This window comes from Arachis hypogaea, chromosome 9 (assembly GCF_003086295.3).
Source record: "Arachis hypogaea cultivar Tifrunner chromosome 9, arahy.Tifrunner.gnm2.J5K5, whole genome shotgun sequence".
Classification (NCBI taxonomy): domain Eukaryota; kingdom Viridiplantae; phylum Streptophyta; class Magnoliopsida; order Fabales; family Fabaceae; genus Arachis; species Arachis hypogaea.
In genome coordinates, this window is record NC_092044.1 from 78727071 (window position 1) to 78741441 (window position 14371).

A 14371-nucleotide genomic window follows, 5' to 3' on the forward strand; every position below is an offset into this window, starting at 1 on the left:
CACATTCCCTCCACATTTCTCTAAACATCAAAGAGACAAGCTGAAAAGCGAGTCTAAATATTATATATGGGATGACCCATATTTATGGAGATGTGGTGCTGACCAGATAATTAGACGTTGTGTGCCTCAATCAGAATTCCAATCCATTTTAGAGGCCTGTCACTCATCTGAGAGTGGAGGACATTTTGGCCCTCAAAGAACAGCTAGAAAGATCTTAGACTGTGGATTCTAGTGGCCTACTCTTTTTAGAGACGCTACTGAGTTTTGTAAATCTTGTCCCCCATTCCAAAAATTTGGTAATATATCCAGAAGGGATGAGATGCCTCAACAATATATGCTTTTCTGTGAAATTTTTTATGTATGGGGCATTGACTTCATGGGTCCATTTCCAAATTCTAGTGGATATTTATATATACTGTTAGCTGTAGATTATGTTTCCAAATGGGTGGAAGCAATTCCTACCCACACTGATGATGCTAACACTGTTGTTTCCTTTGTGAGAAACCATATTATATGCCGTTTTGGATCACCACGAGCGATCGTGAGTGATCAAGGCACCCATTTTTGTAACAGGAGACTAACAGGATTGATGAAGAAGCATGGGATAATCCATAAAGTTGCAACAGCTTACCATCCTCAAACTAATGGGCAAGCTGAGGTGTCAAACAGAGAAATTAAGCGTATCTTGCAAAAGATAGTAAAGCCTCACAGGAAAGACTGGAGCACCAGGCTACAAGATGCACTGTGGGCGTATAGAACCGCATACAAGACACCCATTGGGATGAGTCCCTTTCGCTTGGTTTATGGAAAAGCTTGCCATCTCCCAGTTAAAATCGAACACAGAGCCTTCTGGGCAGTTAAAGAGTGCAAGATGGGAATTGAGAATGCTGGAGCTGAAAGGAAGTTGCAACTACAGGAACTGGAGAACCTTCGCCTAGAAGCTTATGAGAATTCCAGAATTTGCAAGGAAAGAATGAAAGCTGTGCATGATCAAAACATCAAGAAGAAAGAGTTTCAACCTGGAGATTTTGTTCTCCTTCACAAATCTAGACTAAGGCTAATGCCCGGTAAGTTAAGATCAAAATGGGAAGGTCCATACAGAGTAGAGAAGGCTGAACCGTACGGAGTTTATCACCTAAGCCATCCTTCAAGCTCTGAACTTATTAAGGTCAATGGACACCGCCTGAGGCTGTACCATGGTGAGAAGGTGTAGAAAAACAAGGAGCTCGAGATCTTCCGCTTGGAAGATCCCCACATAGCAGCAGATTGAGCTAATGAAGCGTCCAACTTACGGACGTTAAAGCAAAGTACTTGGTGGGAGACAACCCACCGCGGTATGATCGTTCTTTTCTTCACTTTTAGTTTTTTCTTCTTCAATGACTTTTCTCTTTATTAATACTTTCATGTTTTTACACTTACATGTCCTTATTTAAAAAAAAAAAATTTTGCCGCGTGACGCGGTCGCATCAGCGACGCGTCCGCGTGGCAGGGAGAGTAAAGAAAAACAAAAATGAACAGAAAGTTATGCAGGAGCTGCGCTGGAGGCGTGCCAATGGCACAAATTACCTCACGCGACCACGTCGCTGATGCGGCCGCGTCGCATGGAAATCATAGCCTCCCACGCGGTCGCATGCCCCATGCGGTCGCGTGCCCTGAGTTTTCGACGTAAAAGGGTGCACAGTCACATTCTGTGCGAGAGTGATGCTGGATTTGTGCTGGAAGCACAATCCTTGTCACGCAATCGCGTCGGTGACGCGGCCGCGTCGTTCATTTTATAATACACACTCATGCGATCGCGTGACCCACGCGATCGCGTCACCCGATTTTGGCAATTAACATAAATTGAACAGAGAGTTGTGCTGGAGCGAGGCTGCACTCGCGCCAGCAGCGCAACATAGGTCACGCGACCGCGTGACCGACGCGATCGCGTCGCCCTACCTGGAGCACACTCATGCGAGCGCGTGCCCTCTGCGGCCGCGTCGCATGCGCCGCACAGCTCAACCTAAGTTGCCAAATTATCTTATCTTCCTATCTCCCAAATCCTAATTTTTCTTTTCCCTCCTTCTTTCTTCTTTCTCCCTTCCCCTTTCTATCTCACCTTTCATTCTCTATCTCTCTCACCCCCATTAACAAGGTTTTTCTTTTCTTCTTTCCCACTTTTCTACTATTCTTCTTATTTTCATATGCTATCTTCTTTTCTTTTCTTCATTATTCTTATTTTCTTTTCTTTTCTTTTCCTTTTTACTTGGTGTTATCTATTTATGTGAGTCATTATTTATCATTATATGCTTATGGCTTGTTGTAAATTTGTTTGACAATCATATATATTACTTTTTAAGGGAATGCTTGCATGTTTAAATTCATACTTTCAAGAGCTTATTCTACATGCATGCTATGTGTTTGTGAAAAAGCCCATATGGCATTATGCACTTATTCACATTATTCTACTCTAATATGCAATGCTTGCTTTTCACAAATTCCCTTTCATATTTTATTAATTAAATTTAATTGTCAATACAAATGTGATGGCTAGTTTGTTGCAAATGGTAATCTAATTTGGACATTGAATGTTTGATATATGCTACTCATGCCTTTGCCTGCATGCCAATAAACCTCTCGCGTTCCATTGTCCTACATGCACTTGCTATATTTCCATTGATGAGCTTTTCACATGTAATCCGGACCATGTGTTACTGCCATTTATCCTAATTGTGCATTGATTATCACTTACACTACCCTCTTCTTTGCTCTATCTCTTTTCATTTAATTTTCTTTCTCTTCCCTTCTTTCAGGATGGCCACCAAGAAAGGAAAGGAGAAAGCTACTTCCAAACCACCAGCAAGAAGAGGAACTAAAAGAGCATTAGTGGCAGAGCCTTCTTCTACCACAGTCAAGCCCTTAACAAAAAGAGTTAAGAGGATAATAAAGGTTGACAAAAAGGAGAACCTTTCCAGCAAAGGACGCTGCGCGATTTCCCAATCGCTACTGTGAGCAGATGTTCCCTATCCTAGCAGAAAGGAACTATAACAATGAATACCTTCTAATCCTCCCGTCCAATATTTCCACCTTTGTTGAGCCACAAATTGAACGAAGACAATGGGGTTTCTTACGGAGACAGCCGAGGCAGGTCAATCTCTCTTGGGTAGTTGAGTTCTACTCCAACTTCTACATACCGACCCTGCAGTCTATTTATGTCCGGCAGCAGCAAGTGCCCATTACAGAAGAGGCCATCCAGCAAGCTCTGAGTCTTCCCCCTTTTCCAGCAAGAATGGACGCTTTTCAAGAAGCCACCCTTCAGCGCCAGAGATACCAACTTGACTGGGACTCCGTCCTCGGAGTCATTGCATTACCTGGCAGCCGTTGGATCTACGGATACCACCGTACCCGCCCTAACGGAATCTTGGCTTCCGTACTTACCTTGGAGGCTCGCGTATGGGCACAGATCATGTCACATTATGTCTTTTCGAGCACTCATGAGTCCTCCTTCACTGTAGACATGGCTGTTCTACTGTGGTGCATCCTTACAGACCAACCTCTGAATCTCTTAAGACACATCCGAAATACTATGGAGCATGTGCAAATCGCGGGCAACCTACCTTTTCCCGCCCTGTTTTCAGATCTTGTTTCAGCTGCCGGAGTCTCCTACAGAGCTGGGGACACCAAAGCCATGCTTCCACGGGATGATCAATATGTCCCTAACGGGAAATACCTCAGCCTTTCGGCAGCCACTACAAGCTAGCATACTGAGCCAGTTGAAGATATTCCTTCTTCAACACCACAAGCATCTACAACTGAGAAATTGCTCCAGCAGATACTTGAAAAGTTGGATCGGCATGAACAGAAAGCTAAGATGAGAGAGCACCGTAACAAGCGCCGATTCACATACCTCAAGGAGCTGATCTTGGGCAAATTCAAGGACTCAGACACTCCGGACTCCACTTCTTTTACCAGCAACTGGAGCCATGATAGTCCCGACTGTAGAGATACTGCTACCAGCCCACCCCTGTTCCTGACAGATGGCACCGAGGACGGTGCAAAGCCTTAAGTGTGGGGAGGTCGGTCAGTACCTGACTTTCGGAGGTAATTTCTCTTCTCTGTACACCAATAATTAGGATATTTTAGTTATATTTTCTTCCCTTTATAGAATAGAATAAATTGCAGAGGTTAGAATAGTTTCATGCATGTTCTACTTGATTGAAAAGACAATAAGTTTCTTTTAAAAATCTATCTTTGGAATAAAATCACTAATTTTTCAGAAAATTTTTATGATAAATCTGCTTGAGTTGTATTTGGAACATGACGTTTGAGCTAAAGAACACAACCTGTGGAAGATTTGAGCCTTTATGTATGGTTACATTATTTAACCATAATTATTTTATTCTTGTGTGTTTACTTCTCTATGATTGTAATCTATATTTTGTTTTACTTTATATGTCCAATATTTATTATATTTACATGCTTGCACATGATTGAGGCCATTATTTGTTTAAACTCACTTATCCAAATCAAGCCTACCCTTTTCAATTACCCTTGTTAAACACTTTGAGCCTTCAAAAACCCCATTTGTTCTATATTTTACCACATTACTAACCTTAAGCTGAAAAATAATTGCATATCCCAAATTGAATCTTTGGTCAGCTTAAGATAGAATTGTGTGTGCTAGTTAAGTATGGGAAATTGTAGGAATAAAAGTTGTTAAGGGAATGTGTCATGAAAATTTAAAGGGAATTTGGATACCTACTCATGTGAAACTATAAGAATTGAAAAAAATGATGATAAATAAATAAATAAGGGGACAAAATTACCCCAATGTTAAATTCAGAATTAAAAAATCAATGCACATATGATAGAATCAAAATACAAAGTTGAAACATGAGTATGGGTTGAAAAAGGGAATTATGGGTAGCTAGGCATGAATTTAAAGTATATAGAGTATATGTATATTAGGTGAGAGCTTAGGTTAATTAAAGATTCAATTTATAAAGCTCACTTAACCATATGTATACCCTTACCTGCACCTTGGCCCCATTACAACCCTGGAAAGACCTCATGATGTTTGCATTGGTATATTAACTGTTGTTGATTGGTTAGGAGAAAAATAAAAGTTAGAAAACATGACTAGAGAAGAATAGAGTGATTACCCTATACACTAAAGATCAGAGCGTACATACATTATCAGTGAGGGTTCGATGCTTGAATTTTCATGTTTCCTGCTTTCATAAGCTATCTTCTTGCACCTTTATCTGTTTTATTGTATAATGATAGAATTAGTGGAATTTGATTTGTAATTGTTTTGAAGGGCTTATTTATTTTGAACAAGTGGACAATAATCATATAGTTGCATTTATTTATATATGTAGGATTGCATTGGATTTCATGAGTTTCTACATATTCATACTTATTTCCTTGTCTCCTTCAATTTAGCATGAGGACATGCTAATGATTAAGTGTGGGGAGGTTGATAAACCACTATTTTATGGTTTATATTGTGTCTAATTGTGTGGTTTTGTCATGATCCTTACCCACTTATTCATTAATTTAGCATGCATTTAGATTTCCTTCCTAAATTTAGTACATGCTTGAAAATTGCTCCCTAGAGACCTTAATTATTTAATTTTAATTCTCCATTATTCCATTCGATGCCGTGATCTTTGTGTCAAGTGTTTCAGACTTTATAGGGCATGAATGAGTTGGAGATTGGAAAGGAAGCTAGCAAAAATGGAAGGAACACAAGAGTTTGAGGAGATAACCAGCGAGAAGTGACGCGGTCGCATGGCTCACGCGACCGCGCGAAGGAGCGCAAATCGCAGTGACGCGGCCGCATGGCTTACGCGGCCGCACGGATTGGAAAGCGCAAGCGACGTGTCCGCATGGATGACGCGATCGCGTGACATGTGCGATCTGCATAATCTGCAGAATTCGCTGGGGGCGATTTTTGGACCTTATTTCGGCCCAGTTTTTGGCCCGGAACGGCAGACTAGAGTCAGAGAATATGCAGAAACAAAGACATTCATTCAGTAGTTTTGGAGATCTAGTTTTCTTTCTTAGGTTTTTCTCTCTAGTTTTTAATTTTTAATCTTTAATTGATCTTAGCATTGGAACATTGAGAAGAGTTATTTCCTCATCAAGACTTCATCACTCTAGTTTGTCTTCTTAACTTGGTTCTATTCTTCCATGTTCCTTGTTTTTGTTCAATTTTGTCATTCAGATACTTTTATGATTATTTAATGCAAGGATTATTTCTTTTTCATTCAATTTCAATTTCAACTTCAATAACGATGTTTTTTTTATTCCCTTTCATGTTTTATGGATTTATTATTTACAATGCGTGAGTAGTTTCATTACTTGATGGGGAATTGATTAAAAAGGAACTCTTGAGTTGGAAGGATTGAAAGAAAATTTGTAATTGGGTTAACTGTTGAATTACCATCCTGTTACCGACGCCAATCCCTTTGAACTAAGTGGGTTGTAACTTGTGAACAGATCCAGTAATTCAACTTGTTTGACTTTCCCTTACCTAGTAAAGGATAACCAAACAGAGCAACCATTAATTATAAATTAATCTTGAAAATGACTCCATCAATGATAGAGATCCCAACCAATCAATTCCCAGTCAAGGCTATTATTCATATTATTTAATTTCTCTCAATTTAAATCCCAATTTACTCAACTCAACTTCTTGAACATCTGATTAATAAGATAGCACACTTCTCTGCAACTCGTTGGGAGACGACCTGGGACTTAAAACTCCCAGTAATTTTAATTTAAACTCTCTGTGACATATTTCTAAATTGATAGGTAGATTTATGGTGAATTAAGAACTATACTTGCAACATAATCATTTTAATAATTTTTAATTCACCAGCTTCTGCTTCCCATCAGTGCCATTAATAGTTATAGAAAAACAAAAAGCAACACTTTTTTCCACACCAAACTTAAAAGCTTTGCTTGTCCTCAAGCAAAAGAAGAAAGAAAGGAGGAGAAGAAGAAGAAATGGAGGAGATGGAGGTGTTGGAGTGGTTCGGCCAAAAGGGGTTGGAAGTTTTTGTGATGTGTGAAAATGAAGGAGTAAGAATGGGTATTTATAGGGGAAGGGGGAGAGGGAATCCATGTGATAGGGGTTGGGTTTGGGAGGAAAATTGTTTGAATTTGAGTGGGTGGGGGTAGGTGGGGTTTTATGAGGGGTTTTTGGGGAAGAGTGGATTAATGTGAGTGGTGGAGGGATTATGGGGAAGAGGGTAGGATTTGATAGGTGAATGGTGTTTGGGGAAGAGTGTTATGGAAAGGTGTGAAGAAGAGAGAGAGCGAGTTAGGGTAGGAGGGGATCCTGTGGGGTCCACAGATCCTGAGGTGTCAAGGATTTCACATCCCTGCACCTTTCTGGCGTGTAAACGCCCTTCTGCTGCCCTTCTTGGCGTTTAATGTCAGCTAGACACCAGACACCCTTTTCTGGCGTTAAACTCCAGTCTGTCTGCCGATTCTGGCATTTAACGCCCAGAATGCTGCCATTTTGGGCGTTAAACACCCAATTTGCTATCCTTACTGGCATTTAAATGCGAGTAAGCTCATCCTCCAGGGTGTGCTATTTTTTATGCAATTTTTTATTCCTGCTTTAATTTCGTAGCTATTTTAGTGACTCCATAAGATCATCAACCTATAGAAATTATAAACTAACAATGGAAAATGAAATGGAAAAGTAATTAACATAGATAAATAAAATTTGGTTGCCTCCTAATAAGCGCTTCTTTAATGTCAATATCTTGACAGGAAGCTCTCACAGAGCCTCACAGGTGCTCAGAGTATGATTGTGGCCTCCTAACACGAAACTTAGAGTTTGAATGTGGGGGCTCTATTTGACTCTGTACGGAGAGAATTGGATGAAGTTTTTCATGCTTTTTCTCCATGTTTACAGAAGGAAATCCTTGAGCCTTAAACACAAGGTAATCCTCATTCAATTGAAGGACCAACTCTCCTCTGTCCACATCAATCACAGCTCTTGCTGTGGCTAGGAAGGGTCTTCCAAGGATGATGGATTCATCCTCATCCTTCCCAGTGTCTAAGATTATAAAGTCAGCAGGGGTGTAGAGGCCTTCAACCTTCACTAAGACATCCTCTACAAGTCTATAAGCCTTTTTCATTGATTTGTCTGCCATCTCTAGTGAGATTCTTGTAGCTTGTACCTCAAAGATTCATAGTTTTTCCATTACAGAGAGTGGCATGAGGTTTACACCTGACCCCAGGTCACACAAAGCCTTCTCAAAGGTATTAAGAAACTTCCAGGATCTAGTTTCTTCTGAGGTATTAAGAAACTTCCAGGATCTGGTTTCTTCTGAGGTAATGTCTGCTGAACCCAGGTATTCAGTCCATTGATGAGCAATGGAGGTTCATCCTCCCAAGTCTCATTACCGAATAACTTGGCATTCAGCTTCATGATTGCTCCTAGATATTGAGCAACTTGCTCTTCAACAATATCTTCATCTTCTTCAGAGGAAAAAAACTCATCAGAGCTCATGAATGGTAATAAGAAGTTTAGTGGAATCTCTATGGTCTCTATATGAGCTTCAGATTCCTTTGGTTCCTCATTAGGGACTTCCTTATTGGCTAGTGGGCATCCATTGAGGTCTTCCTCACTGGAAATCACTGCCTCTTCCTCCTGTATGGGTTTGGTCATTTTGGTTATATTAGTGGCCTTGCACTCTCTTTTTGGATTCTCTTCTGTACTGCTTGGGAGAGTACTAGGAAGAGTTTCAGTAACTCTTTTGCTCAACTGACCCACTTGTGCCTCTAAATTTCTGATGGAGGATCTTGTTTCAGTCATAAAACTGAGAATGGCCTTAGATAGATCAGAGACTATGTTTGCTAAGCCAGAGGAGCTCTGCTCAGAATTCTCTATCTGTTGCTGAGAAGATGATGGAAAAGGCTTGCTATTGCCAAACCTATTTCTCCCACCATTATTATTATTGAAGCCTTGTTGAGGCTTCTGTTGATCCTTCCATGAGAAATTTGGGTGATTTCTCCATAAAGGATTATAGGTGTTTCCATATGGTTCTGCCATGTAATTTACCTCTTCCATTGAAGGATTCTCAAGGTCATAAGTTTCTCCTTCAGAGGTGGTTTCTTTAGTACTGCAGGATGCAGCTTGCAATCCAATCAGATTCTGAGAAATCATATTGACTTGTTGAGTCAATATTTTATTCTGAGCCAATATGGCATTCGGAGCATCAATCTCAAGAACTCCTTTCTTTTGAGTCATCCTATTATTCACATGATTTCTTTCAGAAGTGTACATGAACTGGTTATTTGCAACCATCTCAATGAGTTCCTGGGCTTCTGCAGGCATTTTCAGATGAAGAGATCCACCAGCAGAATGGTCCAATGACATCTTGAATAATTCAGACAAACCATCATAGAATATACATATGAGGCTCCATTCTGGAAGCATGTCAGAATGACACCTTTTGGTTAATTGCTTGTATCTTTCCCAAGCTTCATAGAGGGATTCACCTTCCTTCTGTTTGAAGGTTTGGACCTCCACTCTAAACTTGCTCCTCTTTTGAGGTGGAAAGAATTTGGTCAAGAAAGCATTGACCAACTTGTCCCAAGAGTTTAGGCTTTCTCTAGATTGTGAGTCCAACCATATCCTAGCTCTATCTCTTACAGCAAAGGGAAAAAGCAGAAGTCTGTAGACCTCGGGATCAACCCCATTGGTCTTAACAGTATCACAGATCTGTAAGAATTCAGCTAAGAACTAATGAGGATCTTCTGATGGAAGTCCATGAAACTTACAATTCTGCTGCAATAGAGAATCTAATTGAGGCTTAAGCTCAAAGTTATTTGCTCCAATGGTAGGAATTGAGATGCTTCTTCCATAGAAGTTGGAAGTTGGTGCAGTGTAGTCACCAAGCATCTTCCTTACATCTCTAGTATTGTTGTTGGGTTCGGCTGCCATGTCTGCTTCTTTTTCAAAATTTTGTGTAAGGTCCTCTCCGGAGTGTTGTGCTTTAGCTTCTCTTAGCTTCCTCTTCAGAGTCCTTTCAGGTTCAGGATCAACTTCAACAAGAATGTTTTTATCCTTGTTCCTACTCATATGAAAAAGAAGAGAACAAAAGGGAGTAGTGGAATCCTCTATGTCACAGTATATAGATTCCTTTATGTGAGTATATGAATAGAAGAAGAGAAGAATGAGAAGAGGGAGGAGAAGAGCAAATTTGAACAGAGAGGAGAGAGAGAGGTTCGAATTATGAGTGGAAGAGAAGTGTTAGCAATTAAACAAATAGAAAGAGATGAGAGAGAGAGAGAGAGTATTCGAATTTTAATTTAAAATAAGGAAAAATATTTTTGTTTTTATTTAATTAATTAGGTTAGTTTCGAAAAATTGAAAAGGAATTAAAATAAAATTAAAATTTAAAACAATTAGTTAATTAAAAAGAATTTTGAAAAAGTGGTGGGTGATTTTCGAAAATTAGAAGTGGAAAAGTAGTTAGGTGGTTTTGAAAAAGATAAGAAATTATAAAATTAAAATTAAAACAAACAAGTCAAGTAACTAGTTGAAAAAGGTTTGAAAAGAAATTTTGAAAAGATAAGAAGTTAGAAAAAGATTTTGAATTTGAAATTTTAAAAAGATATGATTGAAATTTATTTTGAAAAAGAGTTGAAAAAGAAATTAAAAAGGTTTGATTTTTAAAATTAAAATTGATGACTTGACTAACAAGAAACTAAAAGATATGTTTCTAAAATTCAAAGATTGAACCTTTCTTAACAAGAAAGTAACAAACTTGAAATTTTGAATCAAAACATTTATTGTTAGCAAGGATTTTTGAAAATGTGAAACGAAATTAAGAAAAGGATTTTTGAAAAATTAGTTTGAAAATTTTCAAAATCATAAAAAAAACAAGATGAAGAAGATAAGATAGAAAGATATGATTGACAAAAGATAAACATGATATGAAAAAGATCAAATTTTGCCACCACATCAAAATAATTAATCTGCTATAAAATTCAAAATTCATGCAATTCTTCTCCTTTTCAATTAAGAACATTTTTCATTTAAGAAAGGTGATGGATTCATAGGACATTCATAACTTTAAGGCATAGACACTAAGACACTAATGATCATAAGACACAAACATAGATAAACATAAGCATAAAAATTCGAAAAACAGGAAAATAAAGAATAAGGAGATTAAAGAACGGGTCCACCTTAGTGATGGCGGCTTGTTCTTCCTCTTGAAGATCTTAGGGAGTGCTTGAGCTCCTCAATGTCTCTTCCTTGCCTTTGTTGCTCCTCTCTCATGATTCTTTGATCTTCTCTTATTTCATGGAGGAGAATGGAATGTTCTTGGTGCTCCACCCTTAGTTGTCCCATGTTGGAACTCAATTCTCCTAGGGAGGTGTTGATTTGCTCCCAATAGTTTTGTGGAGGAAAGTGCATCCCTTGAGGCATCTCAGGGATTTCATGATGAGTGGGATCTCTTGTTTGCTCCACCCTTTTCTTGGTGATGGGCTTGAGGTTATGCCTTCTTAGTTGAACTGGCTTCCCTCTTGAATCTCTCTTCCATTGAGCGCCCTCTTCACAAATGTCTATGAGGACTTGGTCCAACCTTTGATCAAAGTTGACCCTTTTTGAGTTTGAAAGGGATCTCGGGGATCACCTTCTTCTTGGCCATAACTTCATAGAAATGGTCTTGATGCACCCTTGAGATGAATCTCTCCATCTCCCATGACTCGGAGGTGGAAGCTTTTGCCTTCCCTTTCCTCTTTCTAGAGGTTTCTCCGGCCTTAGATGCCATAAATGGTTATGGAAAAACAAAAAGCAATGCTTTTACCACACCAAACTTAAAAGGTTTGCTCGTCCTGGAGCAAAAGAAGAAAGAAGAGAGTAGAAGAAGGAGAAATAGAGGAGATAGAGGTGGCTTTGTGGTTCGGCCATAATGGGTGGGTTTGAGAGGGAAAGTGGTTTAAAGTTTAATGGTGAGGTAGGTGGGGTTTTATGAAGGATGGATGTGAGTGGTGAAGAGAATAGTGAGATTTGATAGGTGAGGGGTTTTTGGGGAAGAGGTGTTGAGGTGCTTGGTGAATGGGTGAAGAAGAGAGAGAGTGGTGGGGTAGGTGGAGATCCTGTGGGGTCCACAGATCCTGAGGTGTCAAGGAAAATTCATCCATGCACCAAGTGGCGAGCAAAAATGCTCCTTCTGCCAATTCTGGCGTTAAACGCCGGGCTGGTGCCCATTTTTGGCGTTTAACGCCAACTTCTTGCCCTTTCCTGGCGTTTAACGCAAATCTAGTGCCCCTTTCTGGCGTTAAACGCCCAGAATGGTGCCAGACTGGACGTTAAACGCCCATTTGCTGCCCTTACTAGCGTTTAAACGTGAGCAGGTTTTCCTCCATGGTGTTCTATTTTTCTTTCTATTTTTCATTCTGTTTTTGCTTTTTCAATTGATTTTGTGACTTCCCATGATCATCAACGTATAGAAAACAAAAAATATCAATGGAAAATAAATAAATATAACATTGGGTTGCCTCCCAACAAGCGCTTCTTTATTGTCAGTAGCTTGACAGTGGGCTCTCATGGAGCCTCACAGGTACTCAGAGCAATGTTGGAACCTCCCAACACCAAACTTAGAGTTTGAATGTGGGGTTCAACACCAAACATAGAATTTGGTTGTGGCCTCCCAACACCAAACTTAGAGTTTGACTGTAGGGGCTCTGTTTGACTCTATTTTTAGAGAAGCTCTTCATGCTTCCTGTCCAAGGTTACAAAGGGATATCCTTGAGCCTTAAACACAAAGGATTCTTCATTCACTTGAATGATCAATTCTCCTCTGTCAACATCAATCACAGCCTTTGCTGTGGCTAGGAAGGGTCTGCCAAGGATGATGGATTCATCCATGCACTTCCCAGTCTCTAGGACTATGAAATCAGCAGGGATGTAATGGTCTTCAACTTTTACCAGAACATCCTCTATAAGTCCATAAGCTTGTTTTCTTGAATTGTCTGCCATCTCTAGTGAGATTCTTGCAGCTTGTATCTCAAAGATCCCTAGCTTCTCCATTACAGAGAGAGGCATGAGGTTTATGCTTGACCCTAGGTCACACAGAGCCTTCTTGAAGGTCATGGTGCCTACTATACAGGGTATTGAGAACTTCCTAGGGTCCTGTCTCTTTTGAGGTAATCTTTACCTAGTCAAGTTATCCAGTTCTTTGGTGAGCAAAGGGGGTTCATCCTACCAAGTCTCATTACCAAATAACTTGTCATTTAGCTTCATGATTGCTCCAAGGTATTTAGCAGCTTGCTCTTCAGTGACATCTTCATCCTCTTCAGAGGAAGAATACTCATCAGAGCTCATGAATGGCAGAATTAAATCCAATGGAATCTCTATAGCCTCAGTGTGAGCCTCAGATTCCCATGGTTCCTCATTAGGGAACTCATTGGAGGCCAGTGGACGTCCATTGAGGTCTGCCTCAGTGATGCTCACTGCCTCTTTCTCCTCTCCAAGTTCGGCCATGTTGATGGCCTTACACTCTCCTTTTGGATTCTCTTCTGTATTGCTTGGAATAGTACTAGGAGGGAGTTCAGTAACTTTCTTACTCAGCTGACCCACTTGTGCCTCCAAGTTTCTAATGGAGGACCTTGTTTCAGTTATGAAACTTTGAGTGGTTTGGATTAGATCAGAGACCATGGTTGCTAAGTCAGAGTGGCTCTGCTTAGAATCCTCTGTCTGTTACTGAGAAGATGATGGAAAAGGCTTGCCATTGCTAAACCTGTTTCTCCCACCATTATTGTTGTTGAAACCTTGTTGAGGTCTCTGTTGATCCTTCCATGAGAAATTTGGATGATTTCTCCATGAAGGATTATAGGTGTTTGCATAGGGTTCTCCCATGTAATTCACCTCTTCCATTGAAGGGTTCTCAGGATCATAAGCTTCTTCTTCAGATGAAGCGTCCTTAGTACTGCCTGGTGCAGCTTGCATTCCAGACAGACTTTGAGAAATCATACTAACTTGCTGAGTCAATATTATGTTCTGAGCCATTATGGCATTCAGAGTATCAATCTCAAGAACTCCTTTCTTCTGATTCGTCCCATTGTTCACAGGATTCCTTTCAGAAGTGTACATGAATTGGTTATTTGCAACCATTTCAATGAGTTCTTGAGCTTCTGCAGGCGTCTTCTTCAGATGAAGAGATCCTCCAGCAAAGCTATCCAATGACATCTTGGACAGTTCAGACAAACCATCATAGAAGATACCTATTATGCTCCATTCAGAAAGCATGTCAGAAGGACACTTTTTGATCAATTGTTTGTATCTTTCCCAAGCTTCATAGAGGGATTCACCTTCCTTCTGTCTGAAGGTTTGGACTTCCACTATAAGTTT

At 39.9% G+C, this 14371-nt stretch overlaps 2 non-coding genes across 2 annotated transcripts; both read left to right on the plus strand.

Annotated features, from left to right (window-relative positions):
- The first annotated feature begins 9440 nt into the window (after positions 1-9440).
- On the plus strand, positions 9441-9544 carry LOC112713771 (small nucleolar RNA R71). The gene has a single exon (XR_003158731.1). It is a non-coding gene; the product is annotated as a small nucleolar RNA R71 (small nucleolar RNA).
- Positions 9545-14263: 4719 nt separating this feature from the next.
- On the plus strand, positions 14264-14371 carry LOC112713652 (small nucleolar RNA R71). Its single transcript, XR_003158623.1, has one exon. It is a non-coding gene; the product is annotated as a small nucleolar RNA R71 (small nucleolar RNA).